Genomic DNA, 16,097 nt, shown 5'->3' with positions numbered 1-16,097 from the left:
ACCCAACAATGATACATTCATTCACTCTTCTGCACCTCTTCAAATTTAAACACTGATGAAGGAAATTATGTTGAAACTAGACAATGATGAAAACGTTTTACAGTGCAGAAAATGAGCTACTTGATGAGTCAAGTTTATTGTTTTAAAGTGACTTTAAATTGCGTTTTGACTTTTGAGTTAAAAACAACACTTTAATGATTTGATGTTGCTGAATGGGAACTTGAACCGTATTGGTTGTTTTGTGAGGGTGCAAAAACGGTTCAGCACTCCAGCATTTTCTTAAACGCCTTCCTGAAACTATCGTCTAAGAACGCGTAAAGGAACGGATTGAGACACGAGTTGGCATAACTCAGTCCCGTGATAAAATAAGAAATACCTATAACCAGAGGAGTGGTGGGCAAGTCTGAGGTGAGGGCGACCACCGTACTCAGGTGGAAGGGTGTCCAACAAAACAAGCAAACGGCAAGCACGACGAAGACCATCATTGTGACTCGTTTCTTGGCTTTGTCCAGAGCCTTACCATTTGAGTTGAGACGCGTGCGTCTCAGCTTGTAGAGCATCACGCTATAGAGGATGCATATGGTTGAAACTGGGATGACAAAACCGAGGACCAGCGTGTAGCTCCGACTGGCTTTGAACCAAAAACTCTCAGGACTTGGGAAACTCAAAACGCAGCTCTTCCGGCTCTCCGCGTCGTCGGGACTCACATGGACACCGGCGAAAACGGTGAAGGGCATCACGATGAGAATGACCAGAGCCCAAACGCTCAGGCTGACCGTTTTGGCTAACCTGTAGGTCCGGTGGGGCATCCGTTTGGAGCGCAACGTGGACACCACGACCAGATAGCGGTCCACACTCATCACAGTCAAGAAGAAGATGCTGGAGAAGATGTTGTAGTGGTCTATGGACAGAATCACTTTGCATAAAATCTCTCCAAACGGCCAGTAGTTTAACAGGTGCTCGGCTATGTTGATGGGCAACACCAACGTGAAAAGGTCGTCGGCGATGGCCAAATTCAAAATGAATAAGTTGGTGACAGTTTTCATTTTAGGCGCCTTCAAAATCACGTAAATAATAGCGGTGTTGCCCGTGAGTCCCACAGCGCAAATGATTGAGTAAATAACCGGTAGCCAGATGTAGAAGTCAGGGTAGAGCATCCACGCTGGAGACGTGCAGTTGGTTTGGTTGTAATCCGGACTGGTCAGGTTGCATGAAGATTGCATTGTTTTATTATCCATTGTGCCTTTGAATTCTATTAAAAGCAGCACCTTTTAAAAGTAGAGAAAGTAAAAATTTACAACAGAAGAAAAACTACATGCAATTGTTACATTGTTTTCTGTAGAGAAGTCAAATGTTGTTATTGTTTCAGTCATTGTTTACTAAATACATTTGAACTAAAACATGTTTTGCATATATTCGCAGTTATTCTAGTTTACCTTTTTAGTAAATAAAAAATGTTAGTTATGCATTTAAATGTTTAAAACACATAAGAGTTTTGAAATGTAATAGTGTGTTTCAGTTCACGAAGTTGAAAAGTCATTGAAGTCAACATAAAAGTAAAAACGCTGAGAATTAGTCAACTTACCTGACACATCCAGACATACAGGATCTTCTGCTGATCTGCTCTATTGGTATTCAATGGACAATTTGTGGTAAATGGCAGAGCGCAGCGCTTTTACGCGCTCGATTTCACGGACGTATGACGCAAGACAGACCCTGCACCAGTCTTTATATCATTTTCATCTTGTATTGTCCAACAGGAAACGTCTCATAAAGTGCAATTTATCCAATTAGTCTTATGAAATAAATGACTGTATAGTAGCAGAACATTGCTCTTCTTAGGAGTCAAAAAAGTAAAACACCAGTCAGAACCTAAAAATAAATAAATAAATATAATAAAATAAATGAAAATAGAAATAAAATTGAAATGACATAATACACAAAAATAGGCTAAATAAAAAAATCAATACTTACAAGTGGTCAAAGCGGATTTAATCTATTTTTTTTCATGCAAGTTAAGAGAAATATAGTGGTGTAAATGGGTACTTGTAAAGCCAAGATGCCTGCAGCCTTTTTTTCTGTAGGGGCTGAAATGTCAGCATGTTCAAGCCTTATTTTAATGCTATTTTTAACATAGTTGTTGCCATAGGGATTTACAAGTCAACTTTTTTTCTCACTTACAACCCTCTTATGCAGATGACTACACACTACAGGATTTCATTTAAATATATTGTTCTCTAACATCAGCATGTTACTCTGCTGGAGCTTTTATCATCAGGATATTATGTATGCAGACACCTGCTGATATGATGTATATGGACATAATTTAATAATTTTTTAGCAATGCTATTTTTACTTTGAGATAATGCATTAGTCTCAATTTCTGCATTAGGCTTTCTAAATATATCATGAAATTAGAGGAATACAACAGTCTTTAAAGCAAGATAAGAAGCATGTAGTGTCTATGTATAGAGAACAAACTGAGAAATTAACCGTGGCAGTACACCAAGCATCACTGCAGATGTCAGTTCTTGCAAAATATATTTGCAGTTGTCAAGGTAAAGTGTCTGTAGGTGAAAAATAATATATTCTTCCAGTATTCACATACGGGGCTTTCAGAAATAATTTATGTTTTGTGCATAGTAGACCACATATGTAATTTTCAAGTACATTCTATAAAATTAAGTAAAAGCACTTAAGATGTGTGATTTAAGGTAGCTTTCACACCGTAAATCAGAGGCCATAATGTTGTCCCTGAGTGGATGCATATATGTTCTGATTTAGCCATGAAATTATCAATCAAGGTAACACATAGTAATGTGATAGCAACACATGCCTCAGAAAGTCTCAGTTTCTACCTTACAGTGGTGTGAAAAAGTGTTGGCCCCCTTCCTGATTTCTTATTTTTTTGCATGTTTGTCACACTTTTTTTTTTTTACTTTTTCACACCACTGTTAAATGTAAAAAAAGAAAAAAAAGAATGTAAATTCGAAGGATTAAACAGGAGTAAAATAGATGCCGAACACAGTGAGCACTGTGAACTTTTATGATAAGGCCAAAAGAAGGAAATGGAGTCTGGGATGATCGATGGACAGGAAAGGTTGCCAATGCGGAAAACAGATTGTCATGACTCACGACTTGAAGATTGATTTGACTTAGAAGTGGGTGTTGGTGAAGTTTCAGAGGTGCATGGGGGAAGGGTAATTGATCACCATTTTAAAGCTTAAGTTATTTTATTCAAACTATGGAAACTACAGCAATTTTTTTATTAGAGTTTGTACATTAAGTGTAGGTTTTTGTGTGTGACAGAACATTATTTTACAATAAAACAAATAAACTGTGACACAAATGTGTTCCAATGTGCAATTAAGGAAAGAAAAATGTACAGATAAGTGAAGGAAATAAGTGCGATTTTACTTACATTTTATGTACCAAAACCATTTTAAAACAACTGTTTTGAAAAGTGGCATCAAGGGCACTAACAGCACAGAAAGGCTATGAAATAGGCTATGACATATGTACTTTTTAGACTGTGTAGACAAATGTCAAAACATTGAATTTGCTTGATTTGTATAGTTTTGACAACAGTTGTGCTTTAATATGTCCTGCCTCAAAGGTTTCATTTATATTAAACATGAATCAAAATGGAATAAACAAAAACAAAGTACAAACGGAACATCAGGAACACTGTGAAATAGAACAAATCACACCTCGTCACCCACAGGTCATCTCTCCTCAGTCAGGTAAACAGAAATGCTTGTAATGACTGTGCTCTTTATAGATGTGATATTCTCTGTGGTGTCAGTCAGAAGAGCTTTGATCTGTGTTAAATATGCCCTCACTCATTTTCACTCCCCCTGCGCATTTTTATATGGTGTCTGATTTGAATTCTTCTTATGTCCTATTGAATTACAGACAGTGTGGTTTGTGATCTCATCATGCCAGCTGATGCTATTCAGGTACCTTTATGTTGAGATGAGATGGAAGCTGTTTCTATTTGTTCTGTCTGAAATCCAGTTTTCAGTAAAGCCCCACAAGTTAAATGCAAAAGGATAATTTATCTAAAAAAATGACAATTTTGTCATCATTTACTCACCCTCATGTTGTTTCAAACCTATATGACTTCTTCTTTGGAACAAAAAAGAAGATATTTTGAAAAAAATCTCTTTTTTCCTGCAGAAGAAAAAAGAAACAACAAGAGAGTGAGTACATGATATTTTCATTCAATTTTGCTTTTAAAGATCTGTGCTAAAACCAGGATTTAAAAAAAATTATATTATATTCAGAATATTTTATTTATACAACAAAAAGTCAGTAAAAACTTGTAAGTAAATAATCAAAATGTCCTTTTCTTCAAATCTCTTCTCTTTTTCTGTTCTCCTCTCCTGTGAGATAAACGTGGCCCAGCAGGATGAAAAAAATGCCTGTAATGATTTAATTTATGCACATGTATTATTCTGTGACTGTGCATCTACACGCTAAAAATAAAGATTCTTTATTGGCATCAATGGTTCTATGAAGAAACTTGAACATCCATGGAACCTTTCAAATGCAGAAAATGTCCTTTATATTCGAAAAAGGTCCTTTAGATTTTTTAAATGTTCTTCAAAATGGTTCTTTTAGGAACTGTTCACTGAAAGGTTCTTTTGGGAACCAAAAATGGTTCTTCACTGCAAAAACACCCTTTTGGAACCTTGATTTTTTTAGAGTGTATAAAAAAAGTTGCAAAACCTTCAGAGTGGTAAAAGCAAATGTATTCAGATGTACTTGCAAAATAGGACACAGTGTCCTTTTCAAGGACAGAGGAAAACCACAGCACAAAAGAAATGTAGGCTGAGTGATGCAGGGCCAGATAGCTCCACCATATGTGCCATGTTGGAATTTGAGAATGCCAGGTTGAAGTACATCATCAAAGTATGTCTCATTACATGCTGAATTCCCACACCAATCCTTATGAGTGAGGATCTCTGTATTTATAACCACAGCTAAAATCTATTACATGAATATTGCAAAAACCATGTTTTACCGGTCTCTATTGGTCTTATAATAAAGCAAAAATATGAAAATAGGCATTAAACATACAAATCTTAAGCTGTTCAGATGATACATGTACGTTTACTAGATTCAGACTCAAAGAGACATCTCTCTGCACGATTGACATGCATTAGAAGCAAGATTATAATGCAGATTTAAACCAATTTGGTCACTCAAAAACAGTAAGTGCAGGCAAAGGGAAAATAAAGAAAGAAAGAAAATATTTACTAAGTTATAAATCTTAGATCTGAAATAGAACAATAGTTTTAGCTACATTGTGCACATTGTGTTTTGTATGTTTTCATAAAAAATAGAATATCTGCATTTTCAGCATCATTTTATATCTTTATAACTCTCTATAACTGGACCCCTGGGACTCAAGCAGCTTTGAAATGTTGATGCTTGTTGATGCACTGGCCCTTGATGGCCCAAGGTTTTTGCAAATCTTTATTCAAGATTCCTTCTCTTATTTTAGGGATGATTTATCATATAAGGCTCTTTTCTTCTATTTTCATTTTTTGGTAAACTCATCTTTCCACCCTGTGGGCTTTGAAATCATTTCCAGCCAATAAAAGACAGAGTGTTAGCACCTCTTTGCTAATGCATAAATGAGTGGTGCTGAGCCAATTTTCAGTAATGGCAGGAAGTGAATGCATTAAAATGTTCTCTCTCTTATTTTCTCCTTATTTCTTTAACAGCGGTAGTCTGTACTCTCGCTCTATAAACAGGCCTCATGGATTAACAACATTGGTACCTCAATTAGCACATTTATTATGTGCAGATGTTTTCCAGCAGGCTGTAAGGTTCACTGATGTATTGAGAGTGTCCATGCATTATTATGTGGACATGTTAGTTTTACACTTGGGTGCCTGTGTGTTTGCGGTTTAGGACATTATGGAGGAAAGATGGATGCATTTTCACATTTTGAGTGTTATTACAGAGTGCACAGGGCCAGAACTTGCCTTTCAGGACACATAAAATGGATTTGGTTTAACTTTAGGGGTTCTCTCACTGTGTCCAAAAGATACTGCTAACCAATCTCAAATCATAAGGCCTCCTATTCATAAAATCTTCCTGATTAACAGCCCTTGCTGATTTATGCATTTAATAATGTTTGCAAACAGCTTATTTTCCTTTAACAGACTCCCTGCAGTGCAAAATGTATTGGCTGAAATCTAAAAATAACAATAAACCTATCATTTTCTGATTATAGGTACCATAATCATAAATAGCCACGATTGCATTCATAATATTTTAGAAAGAAACACTATTGTTAAAAAACAATCAAATCATAACTGCTGATATTATAGCTTTCATTATATAAAAAAATATGATCAGTCTCTGCATGACTTAAAAGAAGATCATTAAAAATATATAAAGCATAAACTCACAGACAGAACTTCATATGCAGTGCTTTATTTGAAAGCAACACATCTGATGACTTTCTCCCTCCATTTATTCTTAAATCTAGCACTCAAAGAGAAATAAATCTCAGTGAATTAATCAATCAATCGATGTTTCATTGACTCAAACATGTGTAACTACATATGTGATCATCCTAAATATGAATATACTTTAGAAAGTTTTGAAATGGTGAAAGTGGAAAAGGAGTAAGAGAAATTAATGTAACTGTGCAAAAATTAAATAAATAATAGTAATGTGAATCAAAAGTTAATTTAGCATCATTCATTCTTATATTCAAATAAAACTATTTATTTCTAATTTATTTTAGCTTTGCGTTTCATTTCCTTCATTGAGTCTGTTCTGTGTTCATCCATAACTGTCTGGTTTGGTTCAGCTATCAGGCATCAAGAGACTACAACGGACAGTCAGGACTGCTGAGAGGATTATCGGTGCCCCTCTGCCCAGCCTCCAAGATCTTTACATCTCCAGAGTGAGAAAAAGGGCTAAGAAAATCACCTTGGACCCCTCACACCCAGCCAACTCTCTTCCAGCTGTTGCCTTCTGGCGCTATGAGCACTGACCACCAGAACAGCCAGGCACAAGAACAGTTTTTTCCTGCAGGCTATATTCAGCCTGAACAATTAAACTTTCATAATTATACACCGTCCATCACAACTGACATTTACACAGAATCCAAAATGTGTACACTTGTAAACTGGACACTTTTGTAAATAACATATCTGTAGATTTATTTAAACAACTAAAACATTTTTCCTATACTTCTATTCTGTATATAGTACATTATTTAATTCATTTTTTTCTTATATTAGTGTTATATTCCATCCCTACTGTGCTATTCCTATGTATATCTGCATTATGTCTGTACTTTCTTCTGCACTGGAAGCTCCTGTTGTCAAGTCAAATTCCTTGTGTGTGTAAACATACTTGGTAATAAAGCTCTTCTGATTCCGATTCTAATGGGTCTTTTCATTTTTATGCTCTGCTTTCTGTTTTCTGTATACTGCAATATTTTAACATGATACTGTATCTAAATATAGATCAAATATAAAGTGGAAAAAAAACTAAAGGGAGATTAGATTAATTGAGCAATTTGCCAAATGTTCTCTTATGATGTAACATGTAATTGCATAAGCATTTTCTTTGTAAAGATCCTCTCCAGATGTATCACATGATTTGTCAGTGAGCTAGAAAGTCCTAAATGATACAAGCTAAATGACAACGTAACAAATGAATATGGCTGAATGCAAATGCTTTCACACAAACAGAATGATGAACAATTTTCTGAAGGAGGATAATGTTCACAATTGAGAGCGATATAGCAATAAGATCTCTGTGTTGCATTTAAAGTTTCTTATGATGTTTGAATGAAGATGTTAATCATCTCTGTAGCACCAAGCCTCCGAAAGCACATTCATAGTGGTTGCGGTCACAGGGTCGTGCTCTGCCTTGGAATTCACAACCAAATGAACACAACTGTAGCCATTAATTTTCCCAGATGAAAGGCAGTGTTTAGCATGTTCTTTGCATAATGAATGTGATCTTGAAAAGTTCTTGGCCTCTGAACTAATGAAGAAAAATATTGCCATTCAGTCTGTTGCCTGGGGAACAAGCTCAGCTTGATGACCAATAACAAAGACTGAGAACTAATAGAGATGCGTCATCCTTCCTAATCCCTGATGTTATTGCAGTTAGTGCAGTTAGCCTTTTCTCAGCTAAATGTAGAAGAGTTCTGTCCACAAGGATCAAAACGTAGATGTTGTTCTTCCTTGTTGTTTGTATTCTGTTGTTGTACATTTCAGGCTGGCAGAGGCAATAGACTGGTCTGCCAGCATTCAGGGAACAAAGGAAGCAGGGATACCTCTAAACAGAATGTGAACAATGACCAAGGATGACACTAGACAAATCATTGGACAAATAACGCAGACACACAGTCTGTCACAGAATTTCAGACCGTCGATAAGATGAAAGGCATCACACAGAAGAGGAAATAAATATGAGTGAGAGAGGAGAATAAAAGTTCAATCTAATGAGGCCAGAGTGTTTTCCCCTCTCTCAATATTGAAAGGATTTAAAAGATGAAACGCTCATGCGAAACTGAGGTTGCTCAGGTCAATACATAGAAGAGTCTGGCTTTCACCAAAGCGCATGTCAAAACATGAAGGAAATTCAAACAAACACATATTTACATACTCAAGTTGAAACCTGATTTGCAAGCCCTTTGACAGACTTTTACTGACGTTCTCATTTCTCCAGCAGGGGGCAGAATATTAATAAAGCGGAGTCTCGGCATATCAAGAGGTGGCGCTAGAGTGCCATGTTCAGCTTCACGCTGTTTAAACTAAGGTTGCAAACACTCAGTTAAAAACAACTTGCATTATTTAAACACTGTGCATGAACGTGAAGATTTTTATTCCTTTTACGTCATAACGTTTCTTTTTTTGACTTTGAATTTAAATTATTTACACTATTTTAGATCCCACTTTACATGTCTATAGTTAAATCTATAAAGCAAGTAATATACTTTTATAGTTTTTATTAATATTTTGAATTAGTCTTTATTTTTAGATGTTCAGTTTTCATTTTTTATTTGATTTAAAGTTTTAGTAATTTTGATCTGTTTTTGTCTCTTTAGTTTAGTTTTTATTAGTTTTTATTTCAGTTTTAGTTATTTTTACGAAAACCAGTCAGTATCTGGTGTGACCACCATTAGCCTCACGCAGTGCAACACATCTCCTCTGCATAGAGTTGATCAGGTTGTTGATTGTGGCCTGTGGAATGTTGGTCCACTCCTCTTCAATGGCTGTGCGAAGTTGCTGGATATTGGCAGGAACTGTCCGCACGCTCCCTCAAAACTTGCGACATCTGTGGCATAGTGTTGTGTGATAAAACTGCACATTTTAGAGTGGCCTTTTATTGTGGCCAGCCTAAGGCACACCTGTGCAATAATCATGCTGTCTAATCAGCATCTTGATATGCCACACCTGTGAGGTGGATGGATTATCTCGGCAAAGGAGAAGTGCTCACTAACACAGATTTAGACAGATTTGTGAACAACATTTGAGAGAAATAGGCCTTTTGTGTACATAGAAAAAGTCTTAGATCTTTGAGTTCAGCTCATGAAAAATGGGGGCAAAAACAAAAGTGTTGTGTTTATAATTTTGTTCAGTGTATATATAATTTTATTCAGTTAACATTTATTTTTATTTTAAGTAACGAAAATGATTACTTTGGTCACACTTTATTTTAAGGTCCAATTCTCGCTATTAACACACCATCAACTATGATTTTTGCCTCAATAAACTCCTAAGCTGCTGCTTATTCATAGTTAGTAAGGTAGTTGTTAAGTTTAGGTATTGGGTAGGAATACGGATGTGGAATAAGTGTTACCATTATTTTTAATGGGTTAGTTTTAGTAAACAAACCCTGAAGTAATGTTCCAGTAAGCTTTTGAACATACTTTGTACAGTAGAGAACTGCAAAGCGCACAAATTTGGAGCGTCTTTCTGTCTCTCGGTTTGTTCATTTGACATAATCATTCAAATGCAGAACAGCTGACACTCTAGCAAAATAAATGGAAATGTTCATACACTAATTGAGATGCACTACATTGCTTGTATCGTTATAAGCCATATTATTAAATTATAATGAGATTTACATTAAAAAGAGATACAAATAAAAAATATCTATAAAAAAAGATGCAAATTAGAAAGCACAGACTGTAGAACCAAATGACTTGCAGCCTAGATAATGTCATTCAGTGATGTCATTGAAGCATTGCTCAGCTGGACCAAACACTCATTAACCTTGTGGGAAAGGGACAGAGCTCACAGCTTTTATTGAGCTGATACACATGACCTCCGCAAACTGTGTCTATAAGGTTAAAGGAATGTCAGGTCAAAGAGGAAACTTGCATCAAAAGGCCACATAAATGTGAGTTCAAAGTCTTCAGATCAACTCAAACCAGTATTTTTGGACCATCAACTGTTAAATAAAATTGTGTTTTATCGCCTTTAATATATATAATTAAGATTATTACAGTTAATTAAACCTACAACTAAAATAATAAAATAAACGTTTCCTACTTGAGCTTTATCTAAAATAAAATAAAATAAAATAAAATATAAAAAAGTGAACTACTTGAACTTATTTTATTTCAGATAGTTCCCAAGGCAACATACTAATTTTTATTTAGTTTAACTTTTTATTGCTTACAAAGTAACAAAAACTATATAAAAACTATATAACATATTAGGGGAAAAAAATCAAAATATTAATAAAACCTATAATCTGTGTGTATGTGTACCTGGTATTTATCACGTTATGGGGACCAAATGTACCCACAAGGATAGTAATACCAGTACATTTTGAACTTGTGGGAATATTTTTTAGGTCCCCATGAGGAAACAAGCTAATAAATCATACCGAATGAAGTTTTTTGAGAATCTAAAAATGCACAATGTTCCCTGTGAGGGGTAAATTTAAGTGTAGGGTGATAGAAAATACAGTTTGTACAGTATAAAAACCATTACGCCTATGGAATGTCCCCATAAAACATGGAAACACAACGTGTGTGTGTGTGTGCAGATTATATGTGTAAATAAACATCATATATATGCATGTGCGTATACATATATATTTAGCCTACATTTCTGATGTTTGCATTATACAGTTCAGTCAATGTATTTTGCAAGTTGCCTGGCAACAGTCTGGTCAGGTATGATTAGTACAAGCAGTGAGAGAGATGTAACATGATTGTCTTTGCAAATAATTTTTTTTAAATCAAACACACACATGCAGAGTAACATAATTGTGTATTTAAAAAAATATAAAAACTTCTCTCATAGAGAAGTGAATTGTATAGTGAATTGTAAAATATTTATTTGATCATTATATGTGTGTAGATGCGTGAAGCACAGTGAATTATGCCTGGCTCTGCGGTTCTGTCAATGCGTGTTGTGATGAAATGTCATCCACGCATCAAAGATTCCGCTGGGATCGAATCAAGAGAGGTTATCTAATGTGACAAAGCACTAAAGGACAGAGTTTCTCTCAAATACATCAAGCATTATTCGGTTTTCAATATTTAATCTTCTTTCATTTAATCTGTGAGGAATGTCAACGTAAAACAAAGTGCATATTATCACTGCTCCTCCCTATGGAGTCCGTTATGACTGTCATCCCGGCATCCATTGTGCAGACAAAAGAAAGGATGACCACAGACCGATGCGTTGCTTATCTCAGTTCAGCGGTACAGTTGATAGGCTTTCAGGTCCTTTTGTGCTGCCTTTATGGCACAGGAGTCATTCACAGGCCCTGTTGTCTATACTACACGCCTGAGGCAGATCCTCTTCACTCTCTTCTTTTCCTACTTTTCCCTTATCCCTCACTCCCGATTCCAGGAGCATATGTCACTTGGAAGTGCTCTGCTAATTAGAGGGCTCTTTTGTCTGTGGGTTTCTCTTTTCTCTGCTCTTGTTGTTGATGGTATTGCCACTGGAGTATCTGTGGGAGTCCTGCCGTCCCGACAGAAGGTTTTTATTGGACTCTTAATGAGTTTACCTCGGGTGGTCTCCTCTGCAAACCTGCACCTCTCATTCTGTGCCCAGAGTGAGCAGAGCCAGATTTCAGCCATCAGGGCCTCTTATCTCTTCAATTCAGGGTGTTTAAATGTGCGTATCTGTGTGTGTGTCCTGTGCAGGGACACAGGGAAGTGCTTTATCTAAGGAATATGAGCTTTATACAAGCTCAACCTGATTGTTTTGACAGTGTAGCACTTTACAGAGCACACAAAAATGTGAGCGTGAGGAGAATTGTCAACAGTGCCGACTTGATTTCTCGTTCTCTTGGGAAAGTGGCACGTGTGCCATGTCACAACTAGTAAATAAGAAGTGACCCTCAGTGACCCTTTCCTGGCATTCTCTAGGGTCATCTCTCCTACAGCACCTGCTCTCTAAAATAAAGAGATCAACAAAGGTCACGACCCCTGTGTATAAAACACGTCAGTGGGTCAGAGGTCAAGCATTGACTGGTGAGGCTGTCCCAAAGTGACTCCGATTCACTGCGTCCAATCGTAACGTGACCCGGAAGCATTCAGTTCCCTGGTGGGCTGACGGGACATGTCAGAGGTTCTGGTTATTAGTTTGGGACATTTGCTATAAAAGTGTGTTTCTGATAAAATTCTGTAAAACAAATAAAATAAAGGTAGGTGTCATATCATCATAGAAATTAATTTGTGGAGGAAACTTAGTACATGTACACTACCATAATTTTTTTTTAAATTGGTCTTTTTTGATCAATTTGAGGGTTGTTTTTTGTTAGTTTTTGTGTGTGTATGTTATTACACACACAAAAAAATATATTTTTTAATTTTATAGAAATTAATTATTTCATTCAGCAAGGATGCATTAAATTGATCAGAAGTGATGGTAAATACATTTATAATGTTACAAAGGATTTCTATTTCAAATAAATTCTGTTCTTTTAAACTCTATCCATCAAAGAATTATGAAAAAATGTAACAGTTTTGTATTTTTCACAAAAAAAATATTAAGTACTGTATTACACACTGAATACTGGCATAATGGCTTTCCTATCACAGGGATAAATTTAATTTTAAAATATATTAAAATAGAAAACAGTTACTTTTTTAACTTTTGGAAGGTACATGTGGAACATATGGAACTTAGAAAGGGGAAATTTAAACTAAAATCAAACTAATATAAACCAAAATATATACAATACAATATGTAAAATCATTTTAAAATATAAAATAAAATAGAAATAATAGAAATAAACCTAAAAAGAGGAGAAAAAGTAATAATAGAACCCATGTAAATACCCCCAATATTTTACACAAGATTGAAAAATGTAAATGTATAATTGCCTCTTCACCTTTTGTGATTAGCCTACCCAGTGATTACTTTGAATCACTATTATCTGAAAAGTTGCAGATGGCGACTGAGTATGGATATTTGAATAGGAATTTCCAAGCCAGCCAGTCAGCTGTGCATGCTCACAATATCCACCAATTTAGTCTTTGTAGTGCTGGGGAAAGCAGTCTCACCCCCCATTCTGATGTATGTACTTTCTATACTATTTAGTTTATTTGCATACAGATGTCTAGTCAGCCCCACTTTGGGCCTGAAAGGGAGGGAGGGCTGGAGTCCTGGCAACAAGGCAAGAGTTGCTGACTGGCCCATAATTTCCAAGCATACTTTATAGCACCATGGCTACTGCGTTTCGATCACTGGGCACAGGTGGCATCTTAATTACCATGGATATTTTTGTGAGAAAGGGTGAGGGCCATTTGTATTGGATCACTAATTGAGCAAACCCTCTCAAAGTACCATTAGCACCACTTAGAGCATTAAATTTAAGGGCCTGATGACACAGAATTACATAATGGCTTAGCCAACATTTAAATAGAGCAACTTTTAGGGGACTTCTGTGCTCAGATATGAGGGTGTCCATCATGTATGATTCAAGATCACCAATCTAGACTTTTGTGTCCAGTATGTGAATAATTAGTGAGGGGAATTGTGGGGCATGGGAACAGGTGGAGCAGAGACTGAGAAAGTTAGAGAGAGAGAGAGCAGAAGGGATGGTGTGAAATGAGCTAGTCTCCTGTTCTTTCAGCTACTTTTGTCTTATTCTCTCACTAAGACAAGAAAACCTATACTTTTGGACAGCTGCTAAGCTGATTTTAGCTGCATTAGCTGCATATCTGTTGTCAAAGAACTGAACACATACCGCAGGCCATTGTCTTTGAGGTGTTAGTAGTCAGCAAAGTTTCCCAAAACCTGAAAGTTCTTATTAAACTTTTGAGGTTTTAGTTCACAGGCAATCTAGGCTTTTGTCTTTTCACAATATAACAATATTGCACAGCCAAACAAAACAGACTTACAATATAAGCTTACATTTTGCAAGTTAGGACAAGTAATGTATAGGTTTAATATTTTGTCTGGCCATGCAAATGTGTTTTAAAATTTTTGAAAATGTATAATGTTTTAAAACGTGCTGTATATAGCCTATATGTGTGTGTGTGTGTGTTTGTGAGTGTGTGAGTAGGCTTTTATTTGTTTTATTCATATTTTATTTATTGTATGTTATTTTATTCATATTTTTATTTATATCATTATATAATATACAATACAATATACTTTTAATTTGAAACTTCAAATAAAAACTAAAAACATTATTTGGATAGATAGATAAAAATAGACAGATAGGTTATTTAATTTACACTACAAGGAAAGTTGCAAAAGTTTTCAAACATACACTCATAAAAATAAAGACATAAAAATGCTTAATTTGCCATTTGTTCTGTTGATGGATGTTGTGCAGTGTCTAATATCACTCATTGTTCAGTCATAATTTGGTTGCTGTTATCTCATCTAAACTTTAGCTGTTTCTCTTCTCCCTCCCTTCCCCCATTTTTTTCTCACAAGATTCTTGAAAAAAGCAAACTAGCTGGGCTTGCCTGATATCACCCTCCAGGGTGACAGCTGTGCCAAAAAGCCCTTGAACACCCCCCATCCCCACCTCCCCCACACACACACAGACACACAAAGCTCATTTAGGGAGCCTGGCTCAGTAGCCTGGAAATCACACTCCAAGCTCCGCCCTAAAGTGTGGTTAGCCATTGTTATTGTAATGAGGCCATGTGCATGTGTATAAAGAAGAAGTGAGTGGGTTTAGACTTCTTTACTCCCGGTAGACATATTCCACATACAACTACAGAAGTTTTCCTGAGTTTTCATTCAAGTTGAAAACTAAAACTACTAAAGCCTCTACAACATGTCATATAATAATAAACAGTCATCATCAACCATTATGTATGAGGCAAGAGTGTAAATAATTAATCAACACTCTCTCAAAGAAACAGAACCAAAACAGACACCATAAAATCCTTTATCATCAGTATTCACTAACATGAGACAATCTGCAGTTAAACACATAATAGCCACTGCTAACAGACTCCAGGTGCCCATATGTTCATATGAATCCTTTCAAATAAAAAAAAGCTCTAAAAGCTTTTCACACTTTCTACAAGCCTGGTGTCCACTAAGTGTAAATGCCTTAATAAGCACCCCAGGTCCCCTCTACACGTCCCATAGTCCCCCTCCTTACTCACCATGGCAACAGCAAGTTGGTGGTGTTGGGGGGGGGGGGGGGGGGGATCATTATCAGCAGGCCCATCTGTCATGGGGGGTAAGACTTCAGATCATGTAAAGAGGCCTACGTGGGCTCCAGCAGCAACCCAGCACATATGCCTTCTTACTGGCCTGACAGGGGAGAGGGTGGGGGAGAAGAGAGGGAAGAGAGGTACACCAGAGTGCACAGATTGAGTTGGGAAAGAATGAGAAGGCCTGATCTGAGGGCATGAGTTTTCATTGATTGATTAACTGATTTATAGAGTTTATAGAGACTAAAAGTCTTTAAAAAAGAATAGATTTACTAAATATTTATGTTAAGAAAATTTCTAAATATTTAGTTTTTAAATACATATTTTTTTAATTTTTAAATTTGTTTCCCTTTTTCCTTTATAAAGTGACCTGAAAGGCCCTGCCCTATTATATCTATATGCGTGCATATATATATATATATATATATATATATATATATATATATATATATAT

The 16,097-nt window shown here is 36.0% G+C and overlaps 1 pseudogene; it reads right to left on the bottom strand.

Annotated features, from left to right (window-relative positions):
- Positions 1 to 260: 260 nt before the first annotated feature.
- Positions 261 to 1,373, bottom strand: LOC107571610 (neuropeptides B/W receptor type 1-like; annotated as a pseudogene).
- Positions 1,374 to 16,097: the final 14,724 nt, after the last annotated feature.

This window comes from Sinocyclocheilus grahami, unplaced genomic scaffold (genome assembly GCF_001515645.1).
Source record: "Sinocyclocheilus grahami isolate Dianchi unplaced genomic scaffold, SAMN03320097.WGS_v1.1 scaffold29.1, whole genome shotgun sequence".
In the NCBI taxonomy this organism is placed as follows: Eukaryota; Metazoa; Chordata; class Actinopteri; order Cypriniformes; family Cyprinidae; genus Sinocyclocheilus; species Sinocyclocheilus grahami.
Note: the sequence above shows the minus strand (reverse complement) of the source record. Positions and strands in the feature narration are given on the sequence as shown.